The following is a 19,627-nucleotide window of genomic DNA, read 5'->3' as shown; positions in this document are numbered from 1 at the left end:
GGTTGGGAGAAACAGTACTCATTTAAACTCAATAGGACCTAGTAGTGGTCGGGGCAACAAAGGGAGGGGGATCAGGAAAGTGTCAAAGAGAAATCTGAGATTTTCATCTTGAATGATAATATCATCAAAATAAATGGGGAAGATGGGATGAGGGGTAGCTTTACAAAGGAAGATGAGTTGATATTTATATATGTTTAGTTCAAGATGCTAGCAGGACATTCAGGTAAAAATTATAACAGGAAGTTGGAAAGTATGGACTGCAATTCAGTATAGAAATTAAGGCTGGTGATATAGATTTGATACTCATCTGCACAGAAAAAATCATTGAAGGATAGAAGTAGAGGATATCTACAAAGGGCAATGTTTAGACAGAGAAGAGGATTGGGAACAAACCCCTGAGTGATACTTATATTAAGGGGTTAGGGAGAGAAGGAGAAATTTGTGGAGGTAGAGGAGATGTGATCAAGTAGATAGGAGGCAAATCAGGAATGTATAGCATCCCAGAAGCCAAGGGAGGATAAAATATCAAGGAGAGTGATCAGTGGTGTCAAATATTATAGTTAGTTCAAGAAGAAGAGTGAGAATTTAATATATTTTTGGATATGGAATTTATTAGTAGCCATGGAAAGATAATTCAACTGGAATGATTAAGATAGAAGCAAGATTATAGGAAGTCGAGAAGCAAGTGAGTGGTGATGAAGTTGAGGTAACCAGTAATGACCATACTTCCTGCACAGGTTCTTAATTTGGAGTCTTTGAACATATGTTTATATTTTGATCACTATACTTCAATGTAATTGTAATCTTATATTCTTTATAATCCCTTATTTTTAACTTATGCATTAAAAATCAAAACCTTATTCTGAAAAGGAATCCACAGGCTTCACCACATTGTCAAAGGGGTTCATGACATGCAAAAAGGTAAACAACCTCTGTTCTAAAGGTTTGGCAAAGAAATGATAACTTGAGAGAGGTAGCAGGGTATAGTACTTGAGTATATTGAAGATGAAAGAGAGAAAGTGGGTCATTACAAGAAGTTAATGAGGAATATGGGAAAGGAGTAGAAAGACTCAGCAAGAGGAATTAAACTTGGCAAGAAGGGGTATCACATTTTTTGAGAGCAGAGAAAAGGGGGAAAGAAAAGGTAAAGATACCGGGAAGCATTGAGGTATGAAGGAATGAAATTCGGGCAGTCCGTGTCAAATGGTCTCTTTCATTCTTAGTAAAATGGGAGGCAAAAAGTTTGCTAAGAGAAAAAATTAAAAGTGAAATTGATGATTTGAGAGGTATGGAAAGATTTTTTTTAACAATCACTGTGATGAATGGGGTTGAGTCAATATGAGAGGAGGGAAAAGTCTGCAGTGCTGCAATGAGAATACAGTGGAGGTTAGTAAAGTTTTGTAATAGACCCGATCAACGTGGTCTCATAAATTCTTTTAGCAGTAGGTGAAGGTAAATGATAGTCTGTCCCCAAGGCTGAGGATTCGAATGGTGAGAATGGTACATAAATGGGCAAGAAATTCAAGGCCACCAGTCAGTTGATATGTATTTATTAACTATCTATATGTGCTAGGTACTATGCTAAGCACTGCAAAGAAAAGAGGAATTGAGGGATCTGATGAGACAGTGAAAGTTCATAAGGAGTAAGGATGTGAGAAATTGGGACTAGGTTATAAGGTCAGAGAAGGAAAATTTCAGAATTCAGGATCTTGATCACAATGACACCACCATGGCTTCTTGATATACTGAAAAAGAGATGATATATAGAGAGGGGCATAGCTATGAAATCTGACCATCTATCCTCCACAGTATATGCCAGCATTACAACTAAATTACAATTAAAGGTTAGATGGCGGGAGCCTTGAGGAACTAATGCCTTTTTCTTCTTTCTCTTTCACAAAGCCAGTTGCTTCAGTACCCACCCCTCTAACTTTATTGCTCAGCTGCCTTCATTTTGCTAAATCTAAAAATTATGATGAAGAATGGTGTGTTTTAACATGAGATAATGGGATAATGGGTCAGAGAAGAGGACTAGCCAACTGAAGCCTAGTCCTTTAAGCATGCACACTATGCTCTACCTGTTGGTAATCCACAAGGAATCACAGGGAGCCCGCTGCCACAAATATGTGATGGTTTATAATGGAAGGCCCTGTCCTCTACATGCTCAAAATTTCTGTAACTGTTTCTTAGCCACTTACCATGCAGTAAAGGAAAGCCTTTTAATTGGCTGCTAAGTTAGAAATGAGTGTGCATACAAAAAAGACTCCAACAGACTTCCCTGGTAGTTTTCAAATCCAGTGAATGAACTGCTATGGACCTCAGTGAGAGTAGGTCTCCAACTCTCTCTGACATAGTCATCATGAAACTAAGAACACATAGCATTGCTGTTTTACCGTCTCTGTTGTGTTTCATTTTTTTCCTATTCTTAGGTGAATGACTATTGAAGATAGAATGAACCAAGTCATGACTTTGTGAGCTTTAAAACATCAAAAGAGCTAGCAGAGGTCCAAGAACTAGAGTCCATAGCAGTGCTGAGAGACTACGACTTGCAAGCACAGGTCACTCATTCATTGCCTATACCACACTTGGTGGGGATTCTTCAATGGGAGCAAAGAACTCCCAGAGCCAGAAGTATCCCTATATCATGATGGGAGGAATATTTTTAACAACCACTTTCAATTTGAACCCACTCTTCACAGGGACAAAGATATAAAAGGGATGGTATACCTACATTCACGGGGCTATTTTGTACTTTGGCTCTTGCTATATCTTCTCAACAAATATATCTTTGTAAAAACCGATTGATATTGATTCATTTATATTGAAAAGAGATAAATCAATTGACTTTGGAGACATTCATTGATTATATTGTTTGTCCTTGATTCTCAAGAGGGTTGGGACATCGAAAGGTAATGTCATAACTTACAGTGAAGTGGATTTAAGTGAGGGAAGGCTGTACAAAGTCACCAGCCTCACTCTCTCCTCCTGAGCTATCTGGGTCCAATGGTGAGTCATATATCAGGACAACTGAAGATGACTCCTGATGTTTTAAGGCAATTAGGGTGAAATGACTAGCCTAGGGTCACATAGCTAGTAAGTGTCTGAGGTCAGATTTGAACTCAGGTCCTTTTAACTCCAGGGCAAGTGCTCTTTCCACTGTACCAACTGGTTGCCCCATCTAAGACTACATACCCTCAGACAGGAAAGAAAAATTAATTTGTGGACCATATAACTACCTAAGCACATGGTGTCTGAGAAGGAGATTTGGATTTCTGGACCATGGCTTAAAATATAGGAATGGATCATTAGAGATGGTTGGCAAACATCTAGAAAAGGAAGTGGTGATTACAAAGAGTCAATATGGTATTGGGGTTAAGTGACTTGCCCAGGGTCACATAGCCAGTAAGTGTCTAAGTGTGGATTTAAACTCACATCCTCCTGACTCCTTCAAAGCCAGTGCTCTATCCACTGCATCATCTAGCTGCCTCCATCACTGATTAGTTGATATTAGGAAGACAACAACTAGATGAATGATACTGGGGAAAACAGGGGATCAGAGCTTTATAGTGATAGCATTAGAAAGGTCCCCTTAACCTCTTATGGGTACCCATAGAATCCTGAGAGGAAATAGAATAATAACCTTGTTCTGGGGCCCCTGGCTACCAATGCAAGTATGGACTGGGAGAGTGGGCTCCAAAACTTATATGTGTGCTATTATACTATGTTAGGGACACTTAAAAATAGTAAAAGGATATCTCCAGGCCCTTGAATTGAGCAAGCTAGAATATTGGAAAAACTAACATCTTAAAATGAATATTGGAAAGAGAGTCCAGAGAACTGGATTCCAGTTCCAGTTCTGCTATCAATTTGTCTCCTTTGGTGATTATATTTCATTCATATAACATCTGTTTTAAAAGAATGATCGGGGCAGCTAGGTGGCGCAGTGGATAAAGCACCAGCCCTGGATTCAGGAGTACCTGAGTTCAAATCCAGCCTGAGACACTTGACACTTACTAGCTGTGTGACCCTGGGCAAGTCACTTAACCCCCATTGCCCTGCAAAAAAAAAAAAATTATCACTAATATGAAATATAGCTAATCATACTATCTTATTTTGGGGAACTTATGGGGAAAATTTAGGGTGCTAATGGCTGGAATTACTTAGGCTTGTATTAGGATTTACATGATTGTAGTGAGCAAGAGGCCAATTAACTATGTTAGCGTTTTCACTTCTGCTTTACCTGCTTAGTATAACAAGCTCCTAGATGAAAAGAGATCATATTATTTAAGTTCAGAAGAGATTTAGAGATCATCCTGCCCAATCTTATCAGTTTATAGATGAGGAAACTGATGCTTGGAAAGCTTAAGTAACTTGTCCAAATTCACAAAATCGGTAAGAATTAGAACCAAGGGGCAGCTAGGTGGCGCAGTGGATAAAGCATGGGCCCTGGATTCAGGAGGACCTGAGTTCAAATCCGGCCTCAGACACTTGACACTTACTAGCTGTGTGACCCTGGGCAAGTCACTTAACCCTCATTGCCCAGAAAAAAAAAAAAGAATTAGAACCAAGAGTCAAACCCAAATCCTCTGATTCCTTGGCTTTAACCTACTTTCAGTTTTTTTAAATTGGAGAAGAAAAGGGGGCTCATGCTAAATAAGGAGAAGGAAATTATGAAAGTGACTTGAAAGGACTTTGAAAGACTAATAAATCAAGTCAAAGTCTTAATTTGGGAAGGAGGTATTTGGAAGAAATTGAGGACAATTTGAAGGAGAACAATTTACAGGCCCACATCCTGGTCCAGAGTCTGTTTCTGGGTTGAAAGAGGAATAAAATAAGGAACAATTAAAGAGGATCAATGAGAATTTACAGAATAGGACCTGAAGAGGTAACCTCAAAAAGAAAAGAGAAAGAGAAGGTAAGATAAGTAAGAAAATTTCAAGTGGAACTTCAAGAGGCTAAAGAATGTTAAAATTCACTGATGCGAGGGGCAAATTGGTAGAACTAAAGGCTATTGCCAAGTTGAAGGGGTAATGTGCATGACTGCAGAGCTAAAGCCACCAAGAACAAGGAAAAGGAAGGTTAGTTGAATTGCCATGTTATTACAGGTAATCATTTATGGTAGAAGTTTTAACCAAATTAATTAGGGTTCAAGAATGAAAATCCAAAATGAATATTAAAAACAAAATTTTAAATATCAATATTAAGTTTTTTAGTGGTTGGGATTAAAGTATGCTATGTTTTTATTTCTACTACAGCCAAATAGAGTATGGGCTAATCTTCTTCCTGGAAGAATTCAATGAGGAGATTAAAGAATGCCTCTCCACCATCCAGGTTGTTAGGGGGAATCAAGTGTTTTTAAAGGAAACAGGTTTCAAATGGGGGAGAGAGGAAAGGATTCTGAAGTAGAGAAAGCAAGATTTGACCCTTGGAATCCTGGAGCGGAGTGTTACACAGAGGAGAAAGGGAAGCAAAAGGATAGCTATACAATTAGACATTCAACATAGATTTGAGACTTCCTAAAGAGGAGGAAGTGAATAGTATCCTCTAAGGAGGAAGAAGCTGCTTATCCTCAAAAAAACAGATGACAAATTAGAGCTCAAGAAGCTATCTGGTGAATGATTACCCACTAAGGGTCAGAGGAAGCAGAAAAGAGTAGGAGCAGTTGGTGAGTCTCTACTCAGGGATACTATCTGCTTATAGTAAGCAAGCAAGCAAACAACAACAACAACAAAACCCAGAGGAGTCTGTTTTTATCCCAGGGCATCATCCAAACATAATAATACTTAACAAAAAGGATAACTACTACCCACTTCTGGTAATCCATGTGAGCATAAATGACACTGCCAGAGGACCCTCAAAAGCATTGCCAATGATTTTGAAGTCTTAGAGTCACAGATTCTGTTTTCCCCACTGATACCCACTGAAGGCAAGAGATATGGGAAAGAAAAATTAATTTGTGAATCATACAACTAGCTAAAGCACATGGTGTCTGAGGAAGAGATTTGGATTTCTGGACCATGGCTTAAAATACAGGAATGGATCATTAGAAGTGGTTGGCAAGGGGCGGCTAGGTAGTGCAGTGGATAAAGCACTGGCCCTGGATTCAGGAGTACCTGAATTCAAATCCGGCCTGAGACACTTGACACTTACTAGCTGTATGACCCTGGGCAAGTCACTTAACCCCCATTGCCCTGGAAAAAAAAAAGTGGTTGGCAAACATCTAGAAAAGGAAGTGGATGGGGCAACTAAGTGGAGCAGTGGATAGAGCTCGGGCCCCAGAGTCAGGAGTACCTGAGTTCAAATCCGGCCTCAGACACTTAACACTTACTAGCTGTGTGACCTGGGCAAGTCACTTAACCCCAATTGCCTCACTGAAAAAAAAGAAAAGAAAAGGAAGTGGTGATTACAAAGAGCCAATGTGGCATCATTAAGAATAGACTATGCCACATTAAATTAATTTCCTCCCTTTTTTGCACAGAATTACAAAACTAGTAGATGAGGAACAGACTGTGGATAAATCTATTTAAAGTTGGCCATAGTTTAATATAAAAGGGGTTCCACATTTATTATTTGCAAAGAAAGATAATATAGATTGTTAGAGTTTAAAATGAACTTAGAGTTCATCTAGTTCAAATCTTTTATTTTACAGATGAGGAAACTGAGGCCCTGAGAAGTGACCTAGCTAAGGTTATCTATCAGGGGTTTTAAACCTTTTTCATGTCATAGACCCTTTTAGCATTCTGATGAGACCCATGGCTACTTCCTCAGAATAATGTTGTTTTTAAATAAAATGCATAGGATTAAAAAGGAAATCAGTTTTTGATGAGGTCATTTCAGGTTGAGTTAGCTTAAGTTAAGCTTGCTAGAAGTAGAACAGGGGCTAAAACCTGGGTGTTGTGAACCATCAGGTTCTGGTGGTTGCTCTCATAATAGAGTCCATCAGAACACTGAAACAAAATGTTTGTAACTGCTGGTGACAAAAAATTGGACATCTTGCTAAGTATTTCTGTACCTCATCAGTAACTGCAAATTTAGAGTTATAATTCTTATTAATTAACATTCTATTCTGAAAATTTTCCTTAGCCCTTCTAGTAAACTGGAATCCATAGCCAAAAGGAAGAAATAAGACATAAAACAAAAAAACGCTTATTGCCAAAGAAAGGTAAATCTCCAAATCATTGATATATTATAAGTAACTTTTAGGAAGATAAATTATAACATATTTAAAATGAAAATTTGTTCATGTAATTCTACCTACAGGCAATCTATCATCAGTTAAAATAAATTCTTTAATCATTTATTTGAATGGGGCTTTACTCCAAGTACCCTATAAATCAAGGTAATAGATATAGCCACTGCCCTAGGAGAGCTTATAGTATAAGACAGCCAGACAGATAAGGGGTTTGTGGACAAATGAACAAATACAATTAACTTCCTGCTGTATTTATTATAGATATTGCCATTTATTCAAGCTAATTAAAAAGTTCTTGGCTATGCTGGCTCCTTACAGAGCCTAGTGCTGTCTCAAAAATACCCTCACAATAAAGTTCTTAGTCTTGTCACACTGATGTATCACTCAAACTTAAACTGCTCTGTGCAGAAATCCAAGGCATTGCTTTCCTTAATATGAATAACATGAGTAAATATTGTGCTTAAAAGTTGAAAGGAAACCTTCAGAATTAACAATGTACAATAAGTACTTCTAAAGATATTATATTCTCACTGGGTTAGTGATTAGGAGGGGGTAATGAGAAAGACAGTAGAGCTTGTGCCAACATACTGAAAACAAATTGCCACGGTTAAATGACCAACTTTATCCATGTCCCTAACTACTTGATAGAAACAAACTAAACACCTTTCTACACAATCATTCAAGAGAAAACTCAAGGGAGACACTCCTAAACTACTGATTTACATAAAACATTGACACAACATTACAAAACATTCCTTTGTTGAGTCTGATTTTGAATGAATGACTGCATTTTAGGGGAAAGGCCAGGAGAGGGATAAGAAGTTGGAACCAGTGATTTCATGTATAAAGGAAACTCCAGGAAAGGAAATTCCCTCTACCAATGAGGATCAGAGACTCTTCTGCAACTAAGAGTCCAAGACAGTTGCTTGGGGGCACTGAGAGATGCCTAGACTTGTCCAGGGTCACACAGCCAATATGGGTAAAAAGTTGCACTTAAACCCAGGTCTTCCCGACTCAAAGAAAGGCTACCTCTCACCCTTTGCTTAGGTGTTTAGAAAAATGTTTGTTGAATCAAACTGATTGTTTAAATTTGGGGGCTGCTGATGGTTACCAGGAGCAAGTCAACTATCACTTCCTTTTTGATATAAACATGCTGAAAAGCCAGGGATTTTTATTGCATTTGTTTTATGTTTGTATGTGTAGAGCATTGTGTACACCTGGATGCTGATAATAATGGTTGGATTTAGTAAAATGGCTTGTCTTCAAGGTAGAAAACAGCTATATAAATGCAAAGGGATAATGACATGTAAGCTTTACATGTTTGCAACCTATGGACATCCCTCTAGAGATTCTTGGGCTACTCCTTTATGTTGGAGCCATTTGAGTGCATACCGATTGGAGGCTAGATGGATTTAATCTATTTCAAATGCTTTCACGGTTTATTTGCTCTTTAGGTTTCTAGTTGGTCATAACTGACACGATAAATTACTATGTGTCCTCTTGAAAAATCAGTAAAGGATGATGCTTTGAAATAAAACACAATTAGCTTTTTCTAAGGACTTTTAAGTGCCATTGAAAGTAATTGAAAAATAGTATTTACCTCCTTTACGTCCTTTGTCTATATTGTCAATATAATTTGACTTTTTTATTTCACTATTTATTAGGAGCTAAAAAAACAGATCTAAGTCTTCAAAAAATTCCTACTATCATGTTATTATCAAGGATACTTAGAGTATAAATCTACTTCACTTAAATTCACAAATATTAGTATGATTACTACTAAGGAACTCAAATACATGTTAAGATTTTATTGGATAAATTACTAAAGTAAATAAAATGACATAAGAAATCTTTCTGATGATAACATTAGTGGGTTTTTAACATTCAGTTTTTAAAAATTTGAAATTTGAAATTTTCTTCCTTTAACCCCTTCCCCAGCCACTGAGAAGGAAAGCAATACAATACTCATTATACATGTGAAGCCGACCTAGCTCAGAATTATATAGTACTTTTTCTATTGCTTTCGTGTTTATTATCAAGATTTTCATTCATATCCCTGTGAAATAGTATTTGGAAGCAAGGGAAGAATTATATGTTTTTAATCTTCATTTTAGAGCCTAGTAAAACTTAGATACAATGTTAATAATAGCTAGCATTTATATAATGTTTTAAGGTTTGCAAAACACTTTATATATGTTAAATCATTTGGTCTTTACAACTCTGTGAGATAGGTGCTATTATCATGCCCATTTTTTCAGATGATAAAACTGAGCCGGGGAGAGTTAAATGACTTGCCTAAGGTCACTCGGCTAGTATCTGAATTGGGATCTGAGGATTTTTAATTTGTTCATTTTCTAGTTGGTGGGGTTTTTTAGTTGCATGCCCAATTTATTAATCTATTTTTTCTCTATTTTATTGATGTAAACAGTTAGGGATACAAATTTCCCTCTAAGTACCGTTTTGGCTGCATCCCATAAATTTTGATATGTTGTCTCATCGTTGTCATTTTCTTTAATGAAATCATTGATTGTTTCTATGATTAGTTCTTTGACCCACTTATTTTTTTAGGATCAGATTATTTAATTTCCAACTGATTTTTAATCTCTTTCAATTATTCACTATTGAACATAATTTTATCACATTATGATCTGAAAAGGATGTGTTTGCTATTTCTGCTTTTCTGCATGTGATTATGAGGATTTTATGCCCTAATACAAGGTCAATTTTTGTGTAGGTCTCATGTACTGCTTAGAAGTAGGTATATTACTTCCTTTCTATTCCCATTCAGTTCTCCAGAGATATATCATATCTAACTTTTCCAGAATTATATTCACTTCCTTAACTTCTTTCTTGTTTATATTTTTGGTTAGTTAGATTTATTCAGTTCTGAAAGGGGAAGGTTAAGATACCCCACTAGTATAGTTTTATTATCTATTTCCTTCTGTAACTCATTCAACTTCTTCAAAAATTTAAATGCTATACCTTTTGGTGCCTATGTTAAGTATTGATATGACTTCATTGTCTATGGCACCTTCAGCAAGATATATAGTTTCCTTCTTTATCTCTTTTAGTTAGATCTATTTTTGCTTTTGTTTTGTCTGAAATTATGATTGCTATGCTTCCTTTCTTTGTTTCAGCTGAAGCATAATAGATTCTGTTCCAGCCCCTTACATTTTCCCTCTGTGTATCTCTACTTCAAATGTGTTTCTTGGGATTTTTGTTTATTTGTGGGGCAATAAGGGTTAAGTGACTTACCCAGGGTCACACAGCTAGTAAGTGTCAAGTGTCTGAGGCTGGATTTGAACTCGGGACCTCCTGAATCCAGGGCCAGTGCTTTATCCACTGCGCCACCTAGCTGCTCCCCCAATGTGTTTCTTGTAAACAACATTATAGGATTCTGGTTTTTAATTCATTCTGCTATCTGCTTCCATTTAATGGATAAGTTCATCCCATTCACATTTATGGTTATGATAACTGTTTATTTCCTCTATGCTATTTTTGCCTGTTTTTGTCCCTTCTTACCCCCTACCTTTTCCCTCCTCACAAGTGTTTTACTTCTGTTCACTGACTGAAGTGGGATCCAAACTCAGGTCTTCCTGACTCCAAGTCCAGTGCCCCATAGCTGCCTGTACATAAGGAAATTAGGCAACTTTTCTAAGATTTAATGTCATAAAACCCCATCCAGGATCCTATTCAGTCGACTTAACTGGATTTTTAAAAAAGCCTTTCGTAGTTTAATTTCTGCTTGGCAAGATCCCTATTAATGGCTAGGGAAATTTCCTCTAAGCGTGTCTTAAGTTTGGCACAACTGCCCATAATATAATCAGTATTTAACCAATTAACAAGCTGAGGAAAGGACAAATTGGTTTTTTTGGACATACTGATAGAAGGTAGCAGCTACCCTGGTATTTTTCTACATGGAGGAGAACAATGGATATTACTTGAGAAGCTATCTTAAAAGGAAAGAGAAGTTCCTTTAAAAAGCTTGATCATTCAATACTCTAAGATCAATTTTATATGCCTGCTTTTTGTACATTCAGACTATATGCAATATTACCAATTTCTTTTAATTCACGTACATGGAAATGGTTTCAGAAAGTACATAATTCAGCATCCTCAAATGGATTTACAGAAGGAAAAATGAAAATCAGCAGAGCTTGATGCAATGGTGAGAATATGAAAGATTTATGTCAAACTTGAATTGTGCATTCCCTCAAAAGGGAGAGATTGTGAAGTTTTTTTTTACATAATGAAACACCAGTAACACATTTACTAACTACAAAGACACTACTGATGGGATACTTTTCTAAACTGGATAATTTAATTTGCCTTCCAAATTTAGAATCAGGAAGTAAGTTACAATGCTTGAGAATCAAGTTTATTAAGTTACAATTTTTTCATTTCCTGTTGTCTGGGTCTGCTTCTTCATACCAGTGCTAGATACACATAAATGGTCAATGACAAAATTTCTCAGTTTTCAACACTAATTTTTAATAATTAGGTTGTCTTGTTTTAACACAATAATGTGATTCTTTCACCCACAACTTGTCCATATAACAGGAGTTATTTTTGAGACTTTTGCTATTCACAAAAGCCTTTAAAATTATAGAAAAGTCAAAGTGAACATTCTACAAATGATAAATGCATTATGGGAAAGGGGGACAAAGTGGCTAGCTTTCTTCCTTTATTCAATAAGAATTTGTTAAGTAAGTTCTTACTGTATGCAAGGCATGCAAGGACAAAATGAAAAATAGTCTCTGCCCTCAAGGAACATACATTCAATTGCAGGGATACAACACTTACAAAAATAAGCACAAGACAATTTCATGAAAGAGACAGCACCAATAACTAAAGCGATCAGGAAAGCCTTCATATAGAACTTGACATTTAAATGAATCTTTGAAAGAAGCTACAGATTCTGAGGCAGAGATGAGTAGGTAATTTATAAGTAGGTAGAAAAGGCATGCAGGGGGACCATGTAATGCTGAGTTTGGATAACAGTAAGGAGGGCATTTTGGCTGGAACACAGAGAGGGAGTAATGTGAAATGAGCTTTGAAAGATGGGATAGAATCAGACTGTGGAAGAGCTTACTCCCACACCATCTTTTTGCCAGCTTTTCTGCCATGCTGAAAAAAGATAATGCCCTGAAGGACTTAATCCTTTAGGTCCTGGAATTCCTACTCTGGGGACCAATATTCTTGATTGGCAAGTGCCTCATAGAGCATCCAATATTAGGTTGACCCCAGATATTGCTTCACGTGACTTTGTAGCCATCTTCTGAGCTGCTGTATTACTATTGTACTGTCCCTCAACTCTCTGCTTTCAAATTCTGGAACCATAATCAAAGGAATACTTCCATTGCTATTGGAAACCATATATGAGTCTATTCCTCTATAGCCCCACTCACTATCCCTGAAATTTCCCAAACCAAAAAAACCCCTCCTCACCAACTCTTTCCTACATGTCATCTCTTCCTATTATAAAGTTAGCTCTTTGAGGAGAGAGATGATTTCCAGTTTTGTCTTTGAATCCCCAGAATTTAGCATGAAGCTTGGCACAGAGTCATTCAAGCTGAGGAGTTTTAATTTTTATCTTATAAGCATTAGGGAACCATTAGAGATTTTTGAGCAGAGAAATGACATGGTCAGATCTGAGCTTGAGGGAGATTATTTCAGCACTGTGTGGAGGATAGATGGGAGAGAGAAAATACTAGATTTAGGGAGAACAATTGGGAAGTTATTGCAATCATCCAGGTGATGGGTGGCAAGGGCCAACTCAGGTGGCTGTAATGTGAGTAGAGAAAAAAATGAACAGATGCAGGAAATGTTATGGATGTAGAATTGGCAATACTTGATGACTAATTTTACCTCGGGCAGAGGTAAGGGAAAGAAAAGAGTTAAAGATGACTGCTAGTTTGCAAACCTGGTGACTGAAAGGATTAGTGGTATCTTTGACCAAAAAGAAATAGAAAGAAATGTGCACAAAAGGAAAAATAATGAAGGAAAGTAGTAGTTTTTATCAGGCAATTGGATATTTGAGATTAAGTGTAGACATGAGGATAGGAATGAACAATGTGAGTGAGATTTTCTCCACCCCCTAGATGGTAATAATCAGTTAGTTTATAGACTACAAACTGTGATACAACATGTTAGGTATTCTTCAACATCTTGAGCAAATAAAAATGAAGGAAGTGAGACAGATACTAGTAGAGCAAACTCAAATGCTACATGGGCATCTGGTCTAGAAATCATCTGACTGATATTCATCTATTTGGCTTGCAATCATCTGGTTCCAGACTAGTGGTTTCCACCTAGGTGGCTAGCAACCAAGGTAGCATCGCCTTAGGTGGGAAAATGAAATCCAATGGGTTGTCCACTTGGATGATGATAGACTGATGGTTTCATTCTCTCTACTTCAAAATGTATTGTACATGTACCACTCGGGGTGTGTTTAAATTGTGGGAGGAATTATTGTGTATAAATATCTGTGGATCCTGAGGCTCAGGGTCTTTGGGTCTTAGACCCGAGACTGACTTTATTGTGAGACAGGATCCCTCTCTCAATATACCTATTTTCTTTCGCTTGGAGACTGGGTTCTTTTCATCTAACACTGTTAGAAATTTTTGCAACAATTTGTAGATTTGGGAGTCATCTGTATAGAGATGATAATTGGACACGGCAGTTCATGAGAATTGTAAGTAAGAGGGTATAGAGAGATGAGAAAAGAGTTGACAAGAGAACTACTGTTCAGAATAAGAACATGGATGATGATCTAGCAAAGGAAACTGAAAGGGAGTGGTCCAAGAGGTAGGAGGAAAACCAGAAGAGAACAAGGTCAATAAAAGTCAAAGGGAAAGAGAATATAGTAGTCAGGAGACTACTCAGGAGGATAGAGCAATCAATAACATCACAGAATGCAGAGAGGTCAGAAATGGTGAAGACTGAGAAAAGACCATCAGATTTAACAATTACAATATCATTGGTAATCTTTGAGAGAGTAGTTGCAGTAGAGAGTCTGCACCAGAAGACAGATTACAAGGAGAAGTGAATGAGAGTTGAGAAAGCAGAGGCAATGAGTATATCTATTTTTCTTTTTTTAAAGTGTTATTAATGTTCTTATTTATTATCACTGTCACTTCCCAATGACCACCAGCTCCAAAAGAATTCTCCCTTACTAATAAAGCATTACAGTCAAGCAATATACTTGCCAAGTTTAGAAATGTTTGCTTCATTTTGCTCCTACCATCTACCTCATCTCCAAGAAGGGTGAAAGGCATACTTTGCCTTCAGCCTTCTGAAGTCACAATCGGTAACTACATTGATCAGAGTTTTGAAATTTTTCAGTCTTCCTGTACATAATTTTAGTTATCAAGCCGATTGTTCTTCTGGTTCTATTTACTTTGCTCTAGATCCATTAATATAGCTTCCTAAGTTTCCCTCAATTCTCCACATTCATTATTTCTGATACTATAATTATATCCATTTATTTCCATATGCTAAAATTCTGCAATTCCTTAGTCAGTGGACATATATTTTCTTCAAATTCTTTGCTACTTCAAAAAATACTTAGATTTTTGTGGATACTCTATAGGGACCTTTCCTTCTATCTTTTACTTCCTAATAGTGGTATTGCTAAATAAATGACTTTTCTAGTAGTAATTTAAATATCCTTTCCTAATCTAGGTACCCTTTAAAGCCCTTGCTGCCTTTCTTTTTTGTTATGGGTTATTATTTTACTGAATTATTATATTACTATATTGTTATATTTTAACATGTCAAGTTACTTCAGTGATCTACATTGTCTGTAACTCACATTATCCACCTGAGTCCTACCAACTACATCATTCATGCTCTTTGATATTCACTCTATCCCCATCTGGTAAATGAAGCTAACCATGAGCTCACTCATTCCCTGCTGTTTAATGAATCACCTTCTTAGTTCAAATAATCCCATCCAAACTGGATCTAGTTTGTCTTGCCCTATTTTCTACATCAGGATAGCTGTTTCTAGAAGCATATGGAGCCAAGGAGTTATTCAGCTGCCAAACATCACCTATTAAAATGCATGTTACATTGGTTGAAACATTCAAGCTGTGACTGTATTCATTGTGACTATATACGTTCCATGAGATGAATCAAAACATTAAACTCTAGTCAGTTTGCTTCATTTTTGCTTAATGGCTACTAAAAAAAAAAACTCCCCGAATTTTCAAGTTTTATTCAACAATGGTACTATTGCTATAATCAGTTTATTTCTATAAATTCAAAGCAGACATATTAGCTTCAAAATATCAGCTCCACATGCAAATTGATTTTTACCATTCTTCCTTGTGCAAACATTAGCACTCAAGAGCTACCACTTCATAGAGTAGTTTAAATGGTTGGGAGAAGCAAAATATGGTAATTACAAATAACTCTTCCTCTTTACCAGTTAGGAGCTTCCACTTAGGACTTTATGAATTGTGGGTGGGATTCCAAATTAGTCCTAATTGCATTTTATCTGGGCTTAACCTTTAAAAGTCTACACTTCTGGAGTCAAATGGTTGTTTCGCAAATTTCATTTTTGCACACCTGAAATATTTTTAATAGACTACTACATACAGCATATCTGGATTCTTCAAGTAGAATGGGGGTGTTCTGCTGTATGCCTCAGTGAAACCTTAAACGGATATTCATAATCTTTCATGTGAAAAAAAATAAAACCAAAAGAACACTGAGCTGCGCTTTACAAACACTAATACAGGAAAAAACACAGGATGCTCAATTTCTGGGACAGATTTAACTAATCTGCCACCCATCAAAATAATTTTTGGAAAAAATCAAAACTCTTTCTGAGAATCTTAGCAGAAAATCTGGGTGAGCACTTCTGTATTTATTCACAAGTGACTAGAGAGGACAGTGGTAAAATGGTCAAGTAGAATACTGGCAATACAATTAAGCTAGACAAATAAATCTGAATACATGCCAGCTGTAGGGTCCTATCTTTAATTTACCCAATTCAAGATCTTAATGTGTCATGTGGTGCCAAAATTTACTATCTACAATTTTTAAAACTCTTGTCCAGTAACTAGATGTTTATTGAGCATCTAAGTTGGGTACTTTGGATACAGCATCCAGCTCTATCTCCGTTGTTCCAACACCATCTGTCACTTAAGCCTCCGCAGATACAAAAATTTCAATTCAAATGAATCAACTCGGCACTCAAACTAAGCTATAATTCAAATTTCGACATGAGGCTTGAATTCCTTTTCAGTGTTCTTCAACTTTGACCCAGCACTACCCCCTCCTTCGCTGAAAAGGGCGAAGACAACGGCCCAGCAAGTGGGACAGGCAAAACAGAGCTCCTTTGTTGCAGACTTTCCTTTCAGTTTTCTATTGAGGTAAATAACTGAAAAGCCTATCCAGACTTCAGAAGAAAGCAATATAACTAGCAAGCAACTCTCTCCCTCCACAGAGCTAGAAACACTAGGAAGCAACTTTGCTGCAAGTCTATTTTTACCTTAAGACAAAAGATTCGGACATTTTTTCACCTTCCAAAGACAATTTGAAACTTATGTGTTTTTCTGACTAGTGCAGAAATATGTTTAATGTGATTGTACCTATATGGCATATATCAGATAGCTTTCTGTCTTGGGGGGGAGGGAAGGAAGGGAGAGAGAAAAAATTGGGACTCAAAATCTTATAAAAACAAATGTTGAATGTGTTTTAAATGTGTGAATCTAGGGAGAGAATCCAGAAAGAATCCAGAAAGTGCATTGTTTTCTTAAAAAATGAAAATGTGTTAAATATTCACGACATACTGAATCCATATACTGGATTTTTTGAATGCTCTCAGCCCACTTGGGAAAGATTAATCAAATGCATTGTATGTTATACAGTGGATGACCTTCTACAGGATTCCTTCTAATTACATTGGGTATATATTTTTCCAGGTTATTATGGCACTGTTTTCAACACACCATTCACAGAATTTTACATGTAAAATGATGCATTTGCCATCTCCTCTTTAATGTTGAATCCATACTTTGAATTATGCAATAGGATAATTATTGCCATTATAGTTTACTATTTTTGCCTTTAGCATTTGCTGTATTTCAGAGAGGGACCAAAGGAATTCACTGGATTAGATTTGTTTTTTAATCCCAAATCACCTTGTTTTATGATTGGGAATTCCAATGCTGAAGACCAGTAAAATAGGTCAATTAGGTTGACACCACATCTCTTTTATTAATTCATCTAAGCAATTATAATTGGGTAGCAGGGGGTTATGCTGCCATCTTTGAAGATTCAATTGTAGGTGAAAATGCCCCCAACACAATAGTATTGTAATTCAAAACCCCAGCACAACCCTAAACATCCAACATCAAGATATTTCAATCTGTTTTCCAAAAATGAAACCATTTTCTTCGTCTTCTCTGATTATATAAATGGGTCCTTTTAAAAGCAGTAGGGATAGTCTTTCTCCCCCACACCCTGAATATAACATCTTTCCTTATGGTAAGAAGTAGTTTGTATATACACATATGTCACATATACTGAATGTATTTATGGAAAATATTCCTTTAAATAGCAAGTTTCTGCTCTCGGATAAGTTAGTTTATAGGCCATTCTTCCCGCAAAAGTTATGCTATTCATTTATAATTGATGAAGGAGGAGGAGGAAGAGGAGGAGGAGGAGGGGGAGGGGGAACAATAATGTAAGGATAGGGATAGAGACTGGGCCTATGATTTCATTGTTTCAGGGATCTTCTGATGAACTTCTACCAATGCAGATCTTTTACCTTCTCTTCAATTTAACAGTCTTAGAGATTTTCCTTGGAGAAATGAGAAGTTAAGAAACTTATTCATGGTCACACAGTTAGTATGTGTCAGAAACAAAATCTAAATCCAGATTTTTTTGTCTTAGAAGCCAGTTCTCTATCTACTATATCATCCTGTCTCTAGTGGTACTAGTTATTAATAGTATTAATACCCTCATATAGTAGTTCAAATTCAGATAGAAATGGGGCCACTGAACCATACAAAAGGATCCCTGGGTACATACTGACTTAGAAAACCACATATTAACATTATCTATGTTCTATTATATTTTTATTTATTTTGTTAATTATTTCCCAATTTCATTTTAATCTGGTTAGGGCAACATGGTTTTTGACACCTCTGCTATAGTATACTATACAATACAACTGGAAAAGTATTATAATAATATAATTATAATATAATGATATATTGATTTTTATAAGTATTAATCATTATTATAATAAATAATTATATTAATACAGTGATGGCTCTCAAAATTAAGCAAATAGATGGTGCAATTGATGGAGCATTATATTTTAATTCAGAAAACATGAGTTTAAATTTCATCTATGCTACTCACTACTTTGTGCCCTTAGAAAGTCACTTAATGGGCAGCTAGGTGGCGCAGTGGATAGAGCACCAGCCCTGGATTCAGGAAGACCTGAGTTCAAATCAGACCTCAGATACTTAACAATTACTAGCTGTGTGACCCTGGGCAAATCACTTAACCCCAATTGCCTCATCAAAAAAAGAAAGTCCTTAACCTCTCTGATTCTCTTTCTTCATTTTAAAATGATGGAGACAGTTTACCAGATGACCTCTAAGTTCCATTCTATTTCAAAGTCTATGATCTTAAGGACTTATTTGTGAATCATTTGTACAGAATGCACAACATTTTAATTTGAAATTTTAAAAAATCATATGTACGTGTGGTCAATGTCCATCCTTCCCTTCTCTACCCCTTTAATTTGAAAACAGTCTACTAGGTTAAAAAAACAGATTCATAAGACAGAAAGTAAAGTTCACATATTTTCTCTTCTCTACATTTTAAGAAAAAAATTAAGAAAAGTTTATCTCAATGTGTCTTTTATGCTTTTTTGTGTGCTTTGAAATCATAACTGCCATGGCTAATAGTAATTCTCTAATTAATAATTTTGCTCTTGGGGGCAGCTAGATGGCTCAATGGATAAAGCACTGGCCCTGGATTCAGAAGGAAATTAATTCAAATGTGGCCTCAGACACTTGACACTTACTAGCTATGTGACCCTGGGCAAGTCATTTAACCCTCATTGCCCAACCAAAAAAAAAAAAAAGAATTTTGCTCTTGCTATTATAGCCTTAGTTAGGGTCATGGAAGGATGAATAATAAGAGGTGGAGTTGCGTGAGTTGAAACAGCACCATTGGAATTACAATCATGAGATTGAGAGAATGTTTGGGTAGGGAGGACAATAAGCTGGAGTGACTAGGTATAAGATTCAAGTTTTTATGCCCAAAGGGCTATAAAACCGTGCATACCTTTTGATCCAGCAATACCACTGCTAGGGTCATATCCCAAAGACATCCAAGAAGGGAGAAAGGACCTATTTGTACAAAACATTTATAGCAGCTTTCTTTGTAGTGGCTAAGAATTGGAAA

This window comes from Dromiciops gliroides, chromosome 5 (genome assembly GCF_019393635.1).
Source record: "Dromiciops gliroides isolate mDroGli1 chromosome 5, mDroGli1.pri, whole genome shotgun sequence".
Taxonomy (NCBI): domain Eukaryota; kingdom Metazoa; phylum Chordata; class Mammalia; order Microbiotheria; family Microbiotheriidae; genus Dromiciops; species Dromiciops gliroides.
This window is presented reverse-complemented; position numbering follows the sequence as displayed.